Source organism: Lepidochelys kempii, chromosome 2, assembly GCF_965140285.1.
Source record: "Lepidochelys kempii isolate rLepKem1 chromosome 2, rLepKem1.hap1, whole genome shotgun sequence".
In the NCBI taxonomy this organism is placed as follows: Eukaryota; Metazoa; Chordata; order Testudines; family Cheloniidae; genus Lepidochelys; species Lepidochelys kempii.
The window spans coordinates 79,713,602-79,731,462 of NC_136381.1; positions in this window are offsets into that span (position 1 = coordinate 79,713,602).

Here is a 17,861-nt window from a genome sequence, read left to right on the forward strand (position 1 = left end):
TGTATGGAAATCGATTCTTGTGGGCACAGAGTGAGGAACAGTTTTCAGAAAGGGAAGTCCAAGGTTCATGTTCTTCTTGGTACCAATAGAGCCTGTCAAACAAACCTGATTTCATTCTTTGAGATTACAAATTTGGTGCCGCATAGAAATAAGAAACTTTTGGAACGCACTTGATTTAGCACTGCATGACATTCTGATTAGCACCATACAATATCAATAGAACATATAGATTACGAACTGGCTGGCAGATCTCAAAAAGTAATTGTCATTGGGGAATCAACATTGAATGAGGGTGTTCTAGAGAGGTTCCACAAGAATCACTACTCATCCTGATGCTAGGCAACATTTTCATTAATATCTTGAAGTCAACATAAAATCATTGCTCATAACATTTCAGGTAACAGAAAGATTGGTAGAGCCCTGCGCGGACACAAAATTTGTATCCGTATCCGATCCGCAATCCGCAGAAATTATCTGCGGCTATCCACAGATTTGCAGGGTTCTAAAGATTGGTGGAGTAGTAAAAAAACAATGAGGCCAGGGCAGTCCTACAGAGTGACATGGACCATTCAATCAAAATATGTTTTAATACAGCCAAATGCAAGGTTATAAGTTTAGGAACAAAGCACGCAGGCCATGACTCCACAATGGAGGACTGTATCCTGAAAAGCAGTGATTCTGAAAAGGATTTCGGGGTCGTAATGGACAAGCAACTGAACATGAGTTCCTACCGTGATGCTGGGGTAACAATGGCTAATGCGATCCTTGGATTTATAATCAGGTGAGTAGGAGTAGGGAGATGATTTGACCTCTGTATATGGCTTAGGTGAGGCTGATAGTGGAATACTGAGCCCAGTTCTAGCATTTGCATTTTTAAAGGGATACTGAAAAATTGGAGGGGGTGCAGAAAAGGGCCACAAAAATGATTGATTTGAAACAATTGGGAAAATGCCTTACAGTGAGAGACTTAGAGAGCTCACTCTATTTTGTTTATCAAAAAGAAGATTGAGAGCTGACTAGATTACAATGGATAAGTACCTTCCTGGAGAGAAAATATCAGATACTAGAGGAGCCCTTTAATCCGAAGGAGAAAGGCATAACAGGAACCAATGACTGGAAGATGAAGCCAGACAAATTCAGATTAGAAATAAGGCACACATTTTTAACAGTGAAAGTAATTAACCAATGGAACAATCTACCACGGGAAGTGATGGATTCTTCATCTTTTGATGTCTTCAGATGAAGACTAGATGCTTTTATGGAACATGCTCTTTCACCAAATACAGTTATGCCTTAGTTAAAAACAATGTATTAGGCTCAGTACAGGGGTAAATGGGTGAAATTTATGGGCCTGTGATATACAGGAGCTCAGACTAGATGATCTAATGATGATTCCTACAGCCTTAAACCAGGGGTGGGCAAACTTTTTGGCCTGAAGGCCACATCGGGGTTCCGAAACTGGAAGAAGGGCAGGGTAGGGAAGGCTGTGCCTCCCCAAACAGCCTGGTCCCCGCCCCCTATCTGCCCCCTCCCACTTCCCACTCCCTGACTGCCCCCCTCAGAAGCCCCGATCCATCCAACCCTCCCTGCTCCTCGTCCTCTGACCGCCCCTTCCCGGGACCCCCTGCCACTAACTGCCCCCCGGGACCCCACCCCTATCCAACCCCCCCACCCCACTCCCTGTCCCCTGACTGCCTTGACCCCTATCCACATCCCGCCCTGACAGGCCCCCCCAGGACTCCCATGCCTATCCAACCACCCCCTGTCCCCTGACTGCCCCCCGGGACCCTCTGCCCCTTATCCAACCCCCGTGCTCCCCGCCCCCTTACCATGCCGCTCAGAGCACCAGGACTGGCAACCCCGCTGCCCAGCCGGAGCCAACCACGCTGCTGCGCTGTCCGGCAAGAGCTCGCAGCCCCGCTGCCCAGAGAGCTGGCGTCATGGTGAGCTGAGGCTGCGGGGGAGGAGCTGGGGGCTAGCCTCCCTCGCCGGGAGCTAAAGGGCCGGGCAGGACGGTCCCATGGGCCGGATGTGGCCCGTGGGCCGTAGTTTGCCCACCTCTACCTAAAACACTATGACGATCGTGTCAACAACTGTTCACCCAGTTACTGAAAGAACCAGTGAAAATTAAACAAATGCAGGAACAAATGGGTAGTGAAGGAGCTAAATCACCTTTTGCTTGAGCAACCATCTGCTTTGTGCATGCAACTGGAACATTTGCACTTTAAATCTAAGCTCAGAATTGCACGTGCCTTGTTTACACATGAGCCTTAGGCTTCCTTGTTTTGAAAATTGGCTCCTAAGTGTCATAAAAAAATCAGGACTTTTCCCACAGTTTATACTCTCTTTTTTGCAAACAAAGGCAGCCATCCTTATAGAGAAATAAAGCACATTAAGTGCAACCCTAACAGTCATTTTTAAGCAGCTAATTACTGAGGAAACTGTTGGTGAACCTTGCAGAATGGGAAAAGGTGGTAGTGTTTAGGAAGTGAGAAACTAATTTGCATATGTCTGATAAAATTTGTGATTGCAGAAATGAATTTCACTCCTATCACAAGGCTGATACACCACCAAAATCCCACATGACCCCTCTCCCCCACACCAATTTGCAGCAGTTACTGCAGCAGCTTTTGGTGTGCAATGAAGTTTCTCTTGTGTTCCCACTGCATAACCAATGTTGCTGTAGTTACCGTTGCATAATCACAGCAGTTTCTAGCCGTACATTGTGTTTATTTGGCACTTCTGTTTTTCAGATAATGTTTACCAGAGGAACATGGCAGTCCAAACCCCACATCCCTCAAACTGTTTCCCAGTCTACCGTGTTTTCAATTTTGTTTGTTTCTACTGTGTTTTGCTCTTACTGAGTTGGAAAAACAAACCATTTCCAAGCTATCACATTAGATAAGTAATAGTTAAGGACTAAAGAAGCTAGCCAGTCATCCATTCACATTACTGATTTCTTCTAAAGCCTCTAACAAAATTTTGAATGAATCACTGTAATGAATAATCATTCTGTCCCTTTCTCTCACTTCTCTTTACCTAGCATAGGACTCTGTGGACATTTACTGTAGGTACAGAGTCCACAGAAAATGGAGAAGGAGAGTAAAACTAAACCCTCTGGAGGATAGCCAGCAGCAATGTCAAAATCTCTTGACTGATTTCCCAGGGAATTCTTGATCTAAATGTCAGGAGTGCGCATCCCTGCAGCCAAATCAGAACCAGGCTGATACCAAGGCATGACAAACTGAGCTACCTATGTGAAAAGATTACACTTTTGTGTAACTATAGGAATTTAAACTTTACAAATGTGCAAAGATTAGATTTACATGAAGGGTAGAATGGTTTTAAGATCTTTTTAGTTGGCAAAGCTGAAGTCTAAGCATATTTGCGATCTTAAGACATTTCCTTGGGGTGTGATTGAGATCCTTCAATTTACTCAATCGACAGTTGTAATCAGATGCATCTGTCTCTACCATAATAAACAACTGTAGCAAACTGTGCATATGTTAAGCAGGACAAGCTTAATTTGGATATAGATATTTTAACTGTTAATTGAGCTACTGCTGTTATTGGGATGTTGTCAACCTGAGTATTGTACAATTGCTAATTTTAAAAAATTCTAGTAGAGCACTCTTTAAATGATCTGCTTTTACTTAATTCCTTTTAAAAAATAGAGGTTTTCTCCTCTTGTTGAAATTTAGAAGCATCTTTTGGGTGCACCCCAGATGAGCACCACATACGCCCCTCAGGACGACTTCTCCCCCAGCATCCCTCTCGCTCTGCTCACACATGCCTGCTGCCTCTTTGGTTTCCGTTTCAGCTTTGCTGCTGCTACCATTGGTAAACACCCTTGTGGCCAGATTAGGTGATCTTCACCCAGAGCGCTGCATATGGGGGTATCCAGCGACCACGTGAGCCCTGCTGTGCTTAACACTTGTGCTAGCCTGGTAGTACTGCTGAAAAGGATCTGGGAGTTGTGGTGGATCACAAGTTGAATATGAGTCAACAATGTGATGCAATTGCAAAAAAAGGCTAATATTCTGGGATGTATTAACAGGACTATCATATGTAAGATGCAGGAGGTCCCACTATACCTGGTACTAGTGAGGCCTCAGCTGCAGTATTGTGTCCAGATTTGGGTGCTACACTTTAAGAAAGATGTGAATAAATTGGAAAGTGTCCAGAGGAGAGCAACAAAAATGATAAAAGATTTAGAAATTCTGACCTGTGAGGGAAGGTTAAAACAAACGGGGCATGTTTAGCCTTGAAGAAAGAAGACTCAGGGGGTCTGGCAACATTGTTCAAATATGTTAAGGGCTGTTACAGAGAGAACAGTGATCAATCCTTCTCCATGTCCACTGAAGGTAGGACAAGAAGCTATGGGGTTAAGCTAGAGCAAGGGAAATTTAAATTAGATATTAGGAAAAACTTTCTAACTAAGGATAGTTAAGCTCTGGAATAAGCTTCCAAGGGAGGTTGTGGAACCCCCATCACTGGAGGTTTATAAGAACAGGTTGGACAAATACCTGTTAGGGATGGTCTAGGTTTACTTGGTCCTGCCTCCGCACTGTGGGCCAGATTTGATGACTTCTCAAAGTCCCCTCCAGCCCTACGTTTCTACGAATCTATGAGACTGGAAGTACAACTGACCATCAACAAAACAGTGAAATTGATTGTTATAAACAAACAAAGTGCTATCATATACTCAAAGTTAAACAAACTGGAAAAACTAATAGAGAATTTTTATAATATTTATGTAACAACAACTAAATACAGATATATACATGACAGATCATGAGGTGCTGAGAGACTCTGGTAATGGAACTCATGCAAGTACTTAAGATTGGTAGAACGGTTGATACTTTATAAGGGAACACGGTCTTCAATCTGATTTTAAAAGGACACAGAGTTTCTGCAAGTGAATTGTGTTTCTAAAAGAACAATCGATAATCAGAAGTGGTTATATCCCAGTTTAAAAAAAAACTTGGACTTAAGAGCCTGAGTCTCATTGAACGTCAATGGGGATTTATGCTCTTACTTTTCAAAAAGGGACTTAAGCTCCTACATCACTTAGGCGCTTTTAAAAAAAATTATCCAAATTGTACTCAAAACAGTGACTCTTTAGCTACTCCCTGAAAAGTGCTCAAGAAGTGGAGAAAGCTGTGGTTAAAACAAGCTTCCATTTTTGTTGTGATGTGTAAAAAAATTATAAATTCTAAAAGAATTGTGTGAGAACTAGGGTATCTGGGGAGCTTAAAGTCAGCTCCCTTCCCCTTGGACCTCGGAGCAAGTGTACACATTCTTGATGTACAGCGTAACACCTCCTCCTTTCTTCCCATACCTATCCCTTTGGAACAAGCTATACCCCTAAGTGCTAGTACTACGATAATGGGAGTTGTCCCACCAAGTATCTGTAATGCCAATTCAGGAAATCATAATTTTCTTCATAAGCTCTCCTTATCAGATTAGCTAGACATTGACCAAAGATGCTCTTCTCCGTACTTGATAGATGGAGCCAATTCCAGCACAGTAGTCCTCTTTCCTGGAACATCAGCTCGTTGTCAAAGAAGCCAAAGGCCTCTCACCGAAACCACCTGTGTAACCACGCATTTACTTCCTGATTCAATAGTCCCTAGACAGGCCTTTTCCTTCAACAGGGAGGATGGACGAGAATACCATTTGCTCCCCAAACTCTTTTACTCTTCTTCCCAGAGCCACATAGTCTGCAGTGATCCACTCAAGGTCATTCTTGGAAGAATCGCTGGTTCCCACGTGGATAAGTAAGAAGGGGTAGTGGTCCAAGGGCTTAATGAGTTTTAGCAGACTCTCAGTAACATCCTGAATTCCAGTTCTAGGCAAGCAACACACTTCTTGGGATTCCTGGGCTGGAGGGCAGATGGATGACTCTGTCCCCCTTAGGAAGGAGTTCCTGACCACCACCACCCTTCCCCTCCTCTTCGGAGTGGTGGTCATGGAACCCTCATCCCTAGGACAACGCATCCCATGCCTTCCGGTCGACAGGGTCTCCTGATCCCTTCCCTCAGATGACTCTTCCAAGGCATTCTCAGCAGTAGTATCTGTGCAGAGAGCCTGAAAGCGGTTGCTTACCTACTCTCAATTTGTCCAGAATACATTTGCCTAGGAAGGTCGTGGAAGCTCCTTCACTGGAGCTTTTCAAAAGGAGGCTGTACAGCCATCTGTCTTGGGTGGTTTAGACACAACAAATCCTGCATCTTGGCAGGGGGTTACACTAGATGACCCTTGTGATTCATTCTAACCTTATGACTCTATGATTCTAATAACAAAATTATAAGGGAGAAAAAATTAAGAACACTTGAAGTACAAGGAAGATGGGGGGAGTTGAGAGCACCAAGAAGAAAACACAGGTTTGCTTCCTAATTATGTTGTGTATTCTCTATCCTCCCAACCACGCTGTTTTTATCTCAGAAACCCTATTGGCCATATCTGGCACACTTACCCAAGCTGAGTAGCACCTTATTCCACAAGTATTTCCACTGAAATTAATGGAACTATCCACAGTTGCTACTCAATGTACAGTGTAAGAATCTGATCCTATGAGATTTTCAGCCTTTCTCCATAACTATGCAAGATTATTTTGGCTGAAATTAGCTGTGTAAAAAAAATCATAAATTTGAGGAAATCCCAGTCCCTTTCCAAGGTTTGCCCCTTCATCCATAATAGTCTAAACCAAACCTGCACATACAAGCATCCCTGAAGCTGGATCTGAATTTTTCCAAGAAGACATGTCTAATCTTAATGTTCAATGACACCTGCAAGATCTTTAATTTGTAATACTTCTAAAAATGAGGCATTTTAACAGTTAGAGGAGAAGGAAGAGGTTCAACTGTATTACTATTCTCAGATGTGGATTCAGGATAAACATCATTTTGGAATTTTTCATACGTTCTTTCACTAGATTATTTTTAGCTGTGCTGGACATAGAACATCTCTCTCTGAGTGTTGGCTAACATTCCATAAAACCTGTCTGAGTAATAGTGGTGACAGGCTACTAATGTTCTCTCTTGTGATTCTCCCATTTTTTGATTATGTTTAATATTCATCTTTATGCTGATCAAATGGCAGATCACTCAGATCAGACACAGGACACATACAAGAAAAGGGAGAGTGGTCTTTTGTTTTGCTAAGTTAATTTAGGGGGTGTGAAAATTGCTGGTTCGACAGCCATTAGAAGGAAATTCCTCAATTTTGCCACAGAACAGGTGCATTATGTGGAGAGAATGTGCAAGCTACCTCACACCACCTCAACTCTGATATGGAATGACCTCTGCGAATGAAAGGATAAATCAGTCTCCATGCCCATTTCTCTCTTGGCCTCTCTACTAAGAGTGTGATCAAGAATGTCAGTCATGATGATGGGTTTTGTGATGTAGGTGTCCATTTGTATGTGGTGGACTTAAGCAGCCAGAAAATTACTTGTGTGTGTTAATGGAAAAAGAAAGGTGGGAGGAATTGCAGCACCAAAGTTGTGTAGAAGTATAGTGAAACGAACTCTCTCCCCCTCCACTCCCCTTCAGTGGGTGCAGAAGGTACTGAATACAGCAGAACTGGTGCAGGTGAACTATACAGATGGGGAAGAAAAGTCCTTGCAGAGGATCTACTTCTGAGGTGCTCCCTTGTCTGCTATTGCTGAGAGAGGTTTGTCCATGGGATGTGGGGGGTTGGGGGGTGAACAGGACAAAGGCCATATGGATAAAGCCCTGTGTGGAGGAGCCCTCCGTCCCAATCCCCTTCATGTAGGAGGAGATGCAGAAGCTATTTGCAGCTCTGATATTTAAAAAAGATAGTGTGGTGAATGTAAAATAGGATTATATGTTAATGTGAAGCTAGGAGGAGGTTAAGTTCCTGGAATCACTGACTGTGTCAGACTGTGAATGGAATGACCTGAAAAACCCTTACCCAATGTACTGAGCATAAAAGCAGAGCTGTGCAGTTACAGCTGTGCTACTTGCTGAATGATGTTGGATATAATCAAATGAAATCCTGAGAACAAGACATTCAAGCACTAAATCAGTTGTTTTACTTTTATTTCTGACTCACAAACATGTCTTGCTCTTCCTGATTTGACACCCCTGGCCATTTGGTTGTAGGTAGGTACACACACATGATAAAACACATGCATGCTAGCATTTTATCATCTTGTGCTTACTGCAGTCTCTAACTAGTATTAAATACATGGGCCTGATCTTCTATTACTGTGCACCATGCGTAGTCACTTACACAAGTATGGTTTGAGTTGGTAGTGTTTTAAATTACACCCACTTTGCACTGGTATAAAAAAACTACACTACAAAACTATGGTGCAGTATAATAGGGACCCTGTGACAGGATAGACTTGACCCTGCCACACCCTGCCCCAGAAAAGAGCAGTGGAAAGGGTCCTACAAGCTGTCTAGAGAGGCAGCCTGGGATACAACTAATCAGGAAAGAGGCTGCAGGGAGCAGCCAATCAGGGCCCAGCACGTTGGTATAACAAGAGCTGCCGGGTTAGCATGAGTTCAGCTTGGTGGTAGGGACCTAGGTAGTAAGAGGTGCTCTTGGCTAGCCACAGGCTAGCTGAAAGGGCTGGACTGATCAATTACTGGCAGGGAACAGGGGAGCCCAAGAATATCACCTGGCTTGCTGCTGGGACTAAGCAGATAATTACTGGCAGAGAGTGGGGGAGTGAGTAAAGAGCTTCTGGCGGGCTGCTGGGGCTCAACTAAGATGGGCTACAGGGAAGTGGCCCAGGGAAATGTAGAACAGCATAGTAAAGAGATGCAGCACAAGGCTGTTATACTTAAAGGGTCCCTGGGTTGGAACCTGGAGCAGTGGGTGGGACTGGGTCCCATCCCCCCAACACCAGCCACTGTAGGAAGTGACTATGCCCTAAGGAAGGGAATTAGAACTGTGGCACTTCAGGGAAGGGGGCTGTACTTGGACTGACTCAGCAAGGAGCTGTGGTCAGCTAACTGAGTCCAAGAGGGGTGGCTCAGCAGGAAGGCTGGGGTCACTGAGGACTCAAGTAGAGGCAAGGAGTCCCCAGGGAAGAAGACCTCGGGGCGCTATTCAATTCCAGAGTAGGGAGGAACCTTGTGACCTAGCCAGAGCAAGCAAGGATACCGCAATGGGGCTTGTAGGACTGTTTTAGAAGACTGAGCCCAGGGAGGGCTGCAGAACATTGGGGACACTGTAGACTGTGTACCCCGGAAGGGGTCTGTTTGTACCTGCAGTTTTTTTCTGCTCATGGTGCTCCTTGTGCTTGTCAGGTAAGTCTTTGGTGACTCAGCCCTCTGGCTAATTCGCACTCTGTGCATGTGCGAATCACCTGGAGGGCTGAGTCACCAAAGACTCACGTGACAAGCACAAGTGGCACCATGAACAGAAAAAAAAACTGCAGGGACACACACACACACACTTGATAAGGGAGTGCTCGTGAGAGGTAGGTGCCACTCCTTTACAGACCCAAAATCTCCAAGCAGAAGATAAGGTGGTCCAAACTGGTGATGGTAGGGCTCCATCCGTGCTTCTGCACCTTCCCAAATGCCTCTTCAGCTCTCTACTGGTCAGAAAGACTTCCCAAAACACTGGAATCAGCCTGGAACATGCTGGCAACCACATAATGAATTTTGAAGCTTATTACAGCTTTGATAACAAATATATGTATTTCCTGTATGCATGTCATTTTTAACATGCTTTTAAAACCATACAATTTCATATTTTAAAAGCTCTCCTTTAGAATATAAACATGCAAATTCTATATATAATGCACTCAAGGGCCAAAAGCCACTCGAAAGTACTCTCTTGGTGCTTTGATCCATTCCCCCCACCCTCTGAAGTCTGTTTATATAGACACACACACACTAAGCCCCTTCCAAAAATAATCTTGTGCAGAATAACACTACTGCGACCTGGTGCTTAGTGTTACCTAAAGGCTTTTTCTCTGGTTTCCAATGGCTCTTTCGCAAAGTGGGAACAGTTTGAATTTCTCAGTAGCTCAGTGGTCTGACTTCACAAGTTTTACCATTTTTTTTCATCTTCATTGAGATTCCACCATGGGCCAAACTTCAGTGAACTCAGCAACCTGAAGAGGTGTTTGCTGGGGTCCACATTTTGCAGTCATTCTAGTTCTGATAATGTACCTAGAGTTATTTTATAACAATAATATTGCCTGGTAGTCAGCTGCAGAATAAAATTTAGATTGCAAATCACAAAGTAGAAGACATCAACTGTATAGGAGTAAATGATACGAAAGCCCTATACTCTGACAGTACCAGTTACCACCTAACAAATGCATAATTTTGTTTCCCATTTTTTCTTCATTCCAATTATTGTAAAGCCTCTGCTGCCATGGAAGGTGTAGTTTCTGCTGCTGTTTGTTTCTCACTCTCATTTATAAGACGCAGCAAACCAGATGCATTATATAAATATTTCCATCATTAACAACGATGGCAGGTTCTAAATAGTGTCTAGAAGGATGATCAGGTAAGGGGAAATTATTTAGAGTTCAAATATAACTTAGTGACTTGCCACATGGTTCAAAATCTTTCCACCCCTCCACTCCAAAAACCCAATCAGACAAGTAGCAGTAATCTGACTCCCAGTGCGCTCAGCGCTGTGCGCCTGGCTCTTAGACCTCTGTCTTCACTGCACACCACCCAGGGAAGGAATGAGTGGCAGACCAGCAGCAAGAAGCTGGGGGTAAGCGTCTTGTTCTTACTAGGGAGCTAAGCCTGAGTTTGTTCGGTGGACTTGAGATGTTTAGAAATTGCAAAGGTAGCCCGGACAGGCATAGGTGGTGTGGGGAGGGGAGGGGGTTTGTTCCTGATCTTTTGTAATCAGCTGTATTTATTAGAGAGTATTCTGACTGTATTTTTCCTGCCCCTTTTAGAGCAACGAAGGCCGTGTGAAGAGGGGAAAGGTGGGGGAAATACAGATCTTCTCCCGAGCCAATGCACTCAGCACCTCCCAGCCCGACCCCAAACCCAAGCGAGCACTCACCCAGGGGTTTCCCTGCTTTCCAACTTGGCTCGGCAAGAGCTGGCTGTCCAGCGCGACTTGAAAGAAATTAGCAGGAGCCGGCACAAGCCGTTCAGAGCAACAGACCCCGCTTTGTTCTGGGGCCGGGCTGGGCCCCGTCCAGCGCTGCGGGCGCGAGTTGCAGCCAAGGGCCAATCGGCCGCCCCGCACGGAGCGCCGAGGGGGCAGAGCGGGGAGCGCAGGCCGGGGGCCGCAGCGCCGAGAGGGTTAAATGGCTCGGCGCGCCTGTTGCCTGTGTGACGCCAAGGCAGCTGCGGCTCCGGGGGCGCGGGGGGGGGGTGCTGCTTCGTCTGCCCTCCCCAGTGTCCTGCGCCCAGGAGCCCCGCTCCCGGCTTTCTTCGCAGCAGCCCCAGCCCCACCTCCTCCCCCTCCCCGCTCTCCGAAGCGCAACACGTGAGCGGCGCCTTTAACACCTTCCCCGACCGTCCCCGCTGGCCCGGGGCTGCTGCACCGGCCTTCCCGCTCGCTTGTGAGTTGCGCTCTTGGTGGGTTTTGTTTTCCGCTCCCTGGGCAGCCGGTGGTTGGCTTCCAGAGCAAGGCAGGGGCGGGGAGGGATATTTGTTGCATGATCTCGGCCAAGAAAGTCTTTGGTTGCAGTGGGATGAAGCTGCCCTAGTAACTGGGCTAGCCCGTCCCTGTCTGGTAGAGGGGTGGGTGTTTTGTCTGTGTGCTGAAGGGGAAACATTAAACCACACGGGGCTGCAGAGTGGTCACGAAAAGGTCAGAGGCGATGCATTGCCTTTCGCCTGTTTGGACAGGGTCCTAAAAATACCTTTTTTTGTCTGTAAAAACAACAAGGAGTCTGGTGGCACCTTAAAGACTAACCGATTTAGCTAGGCATAAGCTTTCGTGGGTTAAACACCGCTTCTTCAGATGCATAACTATCCCCTGATACTTTTCAGAGTAGCAGCCTTGTTAGTCTGTATCCGCAAAAAGAAAAGGAGTACCTGTGGCACCTTAGAGACTAACCAATTTATTCGAGCATAAGCTTTGGGATGCATCTGATGAAGTGAGCTGTAGCTCACGAAAGATTATGCTCAAATAAATTTGTTAGTCTCTGACTGAAAGGTGCAACTGAAACTGTTTTTCGCTTGTAATATGGGGTCACTGTTAGGGCTGCCAACTTTCTAATCATACAAAAGGGAACACCTCTGCCCTGTGCCTTCTCCGAGGCCCTGCCCACTCCATTTTCCCCCTCCCCCCCAGTCACTCACGCTTCCCCACCTTCACTCAGTTTCACTGGGCTGGGACAGGGGGTTGGGGTGCGGCAGGGGGTGTGGGCTCTGGACTGGGGGGTGCAGGCTCTGGGATGGGGCCAGAGATGAGGCGAGAGAGGTTTGGGGTGCAGCAGAGGGCTCTGGGCTGGGGCAGAGGGTTGGGGTGTAGGGGGGATGAGGGCTCCGGCTGGGGCTCGGGATGAGGGGTTTGGGGTGGAAGAGGAGACACCCAGCGTTCCCGTCGAAAACCAGATGCCTGGCAACTCTAGTCACTGCCTAGAAAAGATTGAGAAGCACCGCACTGGATGTTTCCATCCAACCAAGCCATAGGTTTGGTTTGGCTCATAAGTTATAGGTTATTTTCTCCTGAAGAACTACAGTACACGTGTGTTTCTTGCAAAATTGGGTTGAGTTACATTTTGAAACCAAAACAAAATTGGTGAGAAAAACCTAGGACACCATGTGCTTGCCTTGCTACAACAGCTGACTGTCACACAAATTGTATGCAGGGTAGTTGTAGATGTTTCCGGCCCAGGATATTAGAAAGATAAGGTGGATGAGGTAATATCTTTTGTTGGCCCAGCTTCTGTGGCGAGAGAGACAAGCTTTCGAGCCATCCAAAGCTCTTCTTAGACATCCAAGTGAGTAATGTCTGTTGAACTGCAGGCAGCTGTGCCATAGAGGGCTGAGAGTGCTCCAGCTTGCTACAGAGGTGACTGTTAAAATATTTGTGAGATTCACAAAACATTGAAACAAGTGACACGTGGAGTGTTGTTTGTAGTAATCCTTCACTTTGTTTGCTCTGCTCACTTTTAATCACTGACATAATTTTAGTTAGAAATGGATGAATTTTTAAAATTTAAGTGAACTTTCTTAGTGCTGTCTTTATTAGTGGTATTGCTTATAGTAATGCTTAGAGACCGTAATTCAGGTTGGGGTCCTGTTTCACTAGGTATGTATATAGTAAGAGACAGTCCATGCCCCAAAGAGCTAACACTGTAAATAGACAAGGCAGGCAAAGGACATGAGGGAAAACTGAGGCATGAAAGTGAAATGACTTGCCCATGGTCACACAGCAGATCAGTGGCAGAGTAAGAAATAGAACTGATGTCTCTTGACTCCCAGTCCACTGCACTACCCTTTAGGCCATAATGCCAATCTTCGTATCAAACACAGTTCACATTTCAGTGTCATAGCTACACTGGCACATCCATGCCCATAGGATGTTAAGAAAGAGAGGTGTGTGATGGCCGTCATGCTTGCTGAGGCACCCAGGTCCTCCAGAGCAAAAAGCATGAGCAGCTCCAGCATGAGAAAAGAGTTACAGCTCTGTAACTAAGGGCTGTAACAATTCATATCCTCTATGGATCAGCACAGAGGGGGACCAGTAACACACTCATTAGCGGGTTACATGTGCGTAAACAAAGCAAACACTTAAGATAATACTTGTAAAAATATAGATGAAACAATACAGGGCTACTGTGTTTTTCCACGAAGCTTAACAGGATGGAAATTCACCTTCTCTTGATAAACAGAGCCTGACTATTCATTTGTGTAATGCCTTAATATAATACTTGGCTCTTAAATAGCACTTTACATTTTCAAGACCTTCACACTCTGACCTGGATTGCCAGTTTGCAATCTGCCCTTTGTAAGGAGCAACCTGTTGTTGCACTGACCCTGGAGCAGCCTAGGAGAGACTGTGGCCTGGTCTACACTACAGAGTTAGGTCAAGGTAAGGCAACTTACGTCCATCTGATTATGTCAGTGTCTACTCCAGCCGATGTAAGTGCCCTACTACACCGACATAATAACTCCACCTCCACGAGAGGCACAGGGCTTATGTTGGTGCAGTTAGGATGATGCAGTGTCTGTGTAGACAGTGCATTACAGTGTTGGCTGTCATTCTTGTCAAGTTCACAGCTCCTGACTGGAGCCCTAAAATTGACTAGAAAGGCAGGTAGGTTCCCTCCTGAGAACCTTGTGCCCAGCTCACAGCTGGTGCTGTCACCCCGGAGTAGGTGGAGGGCTCCAGCTGTAAGCCCGGCTACCGCCCAGGCTCTCAGCTACCCACCTGCCACAGAGCTAACTGCTGGAGCCTGGGCTCCCGTCGCCCCATTCATCACTAGGAGCCCAGCTGCCACCTGGGCTCCCCACTCTCTGACAGGAGCTTGGCAACTGCCTAGACTCCCTGCGGGGACTCCATGCTCAGAGCCTGGGCTGCTGCTTGGCTCCCAGCAGAGAGCGGGGAGACAGGAGCCCATGGGGCAGTTGGGCTCTAGATGGAGAGCTCTGCAGGAAGCTGAAAGCCCAGACTGTCAGCCTCCCACCCCCATACTGCTCCTCTTAACTCAGAGGAAGTGCTGAAAGTGAGCAAGAGCACCATCGACAGTGTAAACATGAAAAACCGCAGTAATTACTGTGGTGGCTGTAAATTGACCTAACATAGGTGCACTTAATTTTGTAGTGCAGACGTGCCCTGTGACTCCCCAAATTAGTCTCCCTTCTGGTCTCTCTGCTGCTCCCGGGAGGGAGTAAACTGCACCAGGTTGATTCCTAGATTTATAGATTTCAAGGCCAGAAGGGACCAGTGTGATTATCTAGTCTGACTTCCCATATAACACAGGCCATAGAACTTCCCCAAAAGAATTCCTAGAGCAGATCTTTTAGAAAAACACCTAATCTTGATTTTAAAATTGTTAGTGATGAAGAATCCACCACGCGCTTGGTAAATTGTTCCACTAGTTAATTACTCTCACAGTTAAAAATGTGTTCCTTATTTCCAATCCTAATTTTAGTTTCAATTTCCAGCCATTGGATTGTTTTATATCTTAGTCTGCTAGAATGAAGAGCCCATAATTAAATATTTGTTCCCTATGTAGACACTTATAGACTGTAATCAAGTCACCCTTTATCCTTCTCGTTGTTAAGCTAGATAGATCAAACTCCTTGAGTCTGTCTGTATAAGGTGTGTTCTTTCATCATTCTCATGGCTTGTCTCTGAACTCTCTCTAATTTATCAACATCCTTCTTGAATTGTGGACACCAGAAGTTACTCCTGAGGGAATTCTGTGCCAAAAATATTAAAATTCTGCACACAATATTTTAAAATTCTGCAAATTTTATTTGTCAATAAATAAGTGTGGAGGCTCCAGCATGGCAGTGGGGAACACAGACCACTGACTGCACAGAGGTAGGAGATCACCCTGTGCCTCCTCTCCCCCAGACATGGACTCGGCGGTAAAGTTGCACCCGACCCTGACATAGTGCAAGACCAGGACTGTCCCAGAAACACCCCAGGGCCCTGCCCCTCCGTGCCAAGCACACTAGATGTAGGCAGACAGGCTCAACCCAGCAGGATCCAAGTATGGAGGGACTTAGTGTAGGGAGATCCAGGTGTGGGTGATAGGGTTCTGTGTGGGGCAATCTGGGTGTGGGCAGGGTGGTGGGGCGTCCGGGTGCAAGGGAGATCTGGATGAACAGGGGCTTATTGGGGGTGGGGATTCTGGATGCAGACAAAATGGGACTCTGCTGGGGGGTCCAGGTGAAGGTGGTTGGGGCTCAACAGGGAGGTATGGGTGTGAAGGCTCAGCGGGGGAGTTCAGGTGCTGGCTTTGTGGGGTGCAGGTCCAGGTGCTGGCTTGGTGGGATTCAGTGGGGTGGAAGTCTGGGTGCAGGGGTAGGGTGACCAGATAGCAAATTTAAAAAATCGGGATGGGGTGGGAGGTAATAGGTGCCTATATAAGAAAAAGCCCCCAAAATCGGGACTGTCCCTATAAAATTGGGACATCTGGTCACCCTATGCAGGGGACTAGTCAGGGTGGTCCAGGTGCAGGTGGGTGGAGCTTGTTCTGGTGCAGGTTCGAGTGCAAGGGGCAGTCTGGGTGCAGGGGTGGGGTCCAGATGCAGGGAGGTTGTGCTCGGCGGAGGGGTCTGGGTTCAGGGGGCTCCAGCTGCAAAGAGAGGCTTGTTGGGGTATGGGTTTGGGTTCAAGGGAGTCAGTGGGGGGGGCGGTTCTGGGTGCAGGGCATGAGGCTGGGTATGAGGTGAATCTGGATGCACGGGGGTTGGGCAGATGGGGGAGCAGCTTCCTGTACAGCGACCCCTCCCCCCCACAGCTGAGGAGCAATGGGGGCAAGAAGCAGCGGGGGAGGGAGTGCAGCGCTTCCTGCAGCTAGAAAGATTTCTGGGGGTGGGTCTGACCCAGCCCTGGCTGTTTCTTGGAGAGGCAGAGGAAGTCCTGTCATCCCCAGCCCAGCCAGGATTACTAGCTGAGCCTGGCACAGGGTAGGAGCCACTGACCAGGACGTCCCTAGCCCGCCCCCCATCCCCAGTGATTACCACTCCACTGGCTGCTCCGGGCTCCCAAAACAATGCACCCACGCTGCTGGGGAGTGGCGCATGGCCGCTCTTGTGGCTTCCCTTTGTTTCCCTGTCAGAGAGTCATTTTTTCTGCAGGGAAGCAAAGAAATCTGTGGAGGACATGAACTCTGCGCAGGCGTAGTGGCACAAATTTCCCCCAGGAGTAAGAACTGGGCACAGTATTCCTACTGCAATTACACCAGTGCCAAATATAGAGGTAAAATAACCTCTCTACTCCTACTCAGGATTCCTCTGTTTATGCATCCAAGGGTTACATTAGGCCTTTTGGCCATAGCATCACACTGGAAGCTCACGTTCAGCTCATTATCCACCACGACCACAAAATCGTTTTCAGTCACTACTTCCCAGGATAAAGTCCCCTATCTTGTAAGTATGGTCTATTGTCTTTGTTCCTAGATGTATGTATTTACACTTAGCCATATTAAAATGCATACTGTTTGCTTGAGTCCAGTTTACCAAGTGACCTGTCCTCTTCATTATTTACCACTCCCCCAATGTTTGTGTCATCTGTTTGTGTCATTTGTGTCATTGTGTCATCAAACCTGACACATCATATGCTCTCTGATGTGCTAGTGTAGCTATGCCAACAGGTACATTTGCCAAGGCTCTGCCCCTTTCTGCTTACTTGTGCAAGGGTAGGGAAATGAAGAGCCTGCTGCCCCTGCATGCTGGAAGCAACAGTACAACACACTGGTGCAAGGGAATAAGGAGGCACTTCAGGCCCCCTTACATTCCACCAGCATATAGGACAGGCCACAGTGTCCTCTGTCAGGCAGGAACATATTTTTATTCTAATTTTACAGAGGAGGAAAATTAAACACAGAGTGGTTGTGATTTGGCCAGCATCGCACAATGACGTGAGAGTAAATCCAAGGTGAAGATTAGGAGTTCCTGTCTCCCTGTCCCATGCACAATGCACTAGACTACGCTGTTGCCAGGGAGGTAGTATTTGGTTGGATCTGTGTTAGAGTTAGGCCAGCGGTAGAGGGTGGGTTTAAGTGACAATCTGGTTTAGGGTTCAAATTCAGTGTCAATTTCACAAGCTGTTTTTGTGAACGTTTGGCCATTTTGAATGATAGAAATGTTGCAGGGTTAGCTGTTGTTGCATGTCTTAGTTGTCTTAGTGTGACTAGGTATATTCCGCCTGGCTGGGAGCCCCGTGGTACTACTATACCCCAAGAAATAGAGAGCAGAGAGGAGAAC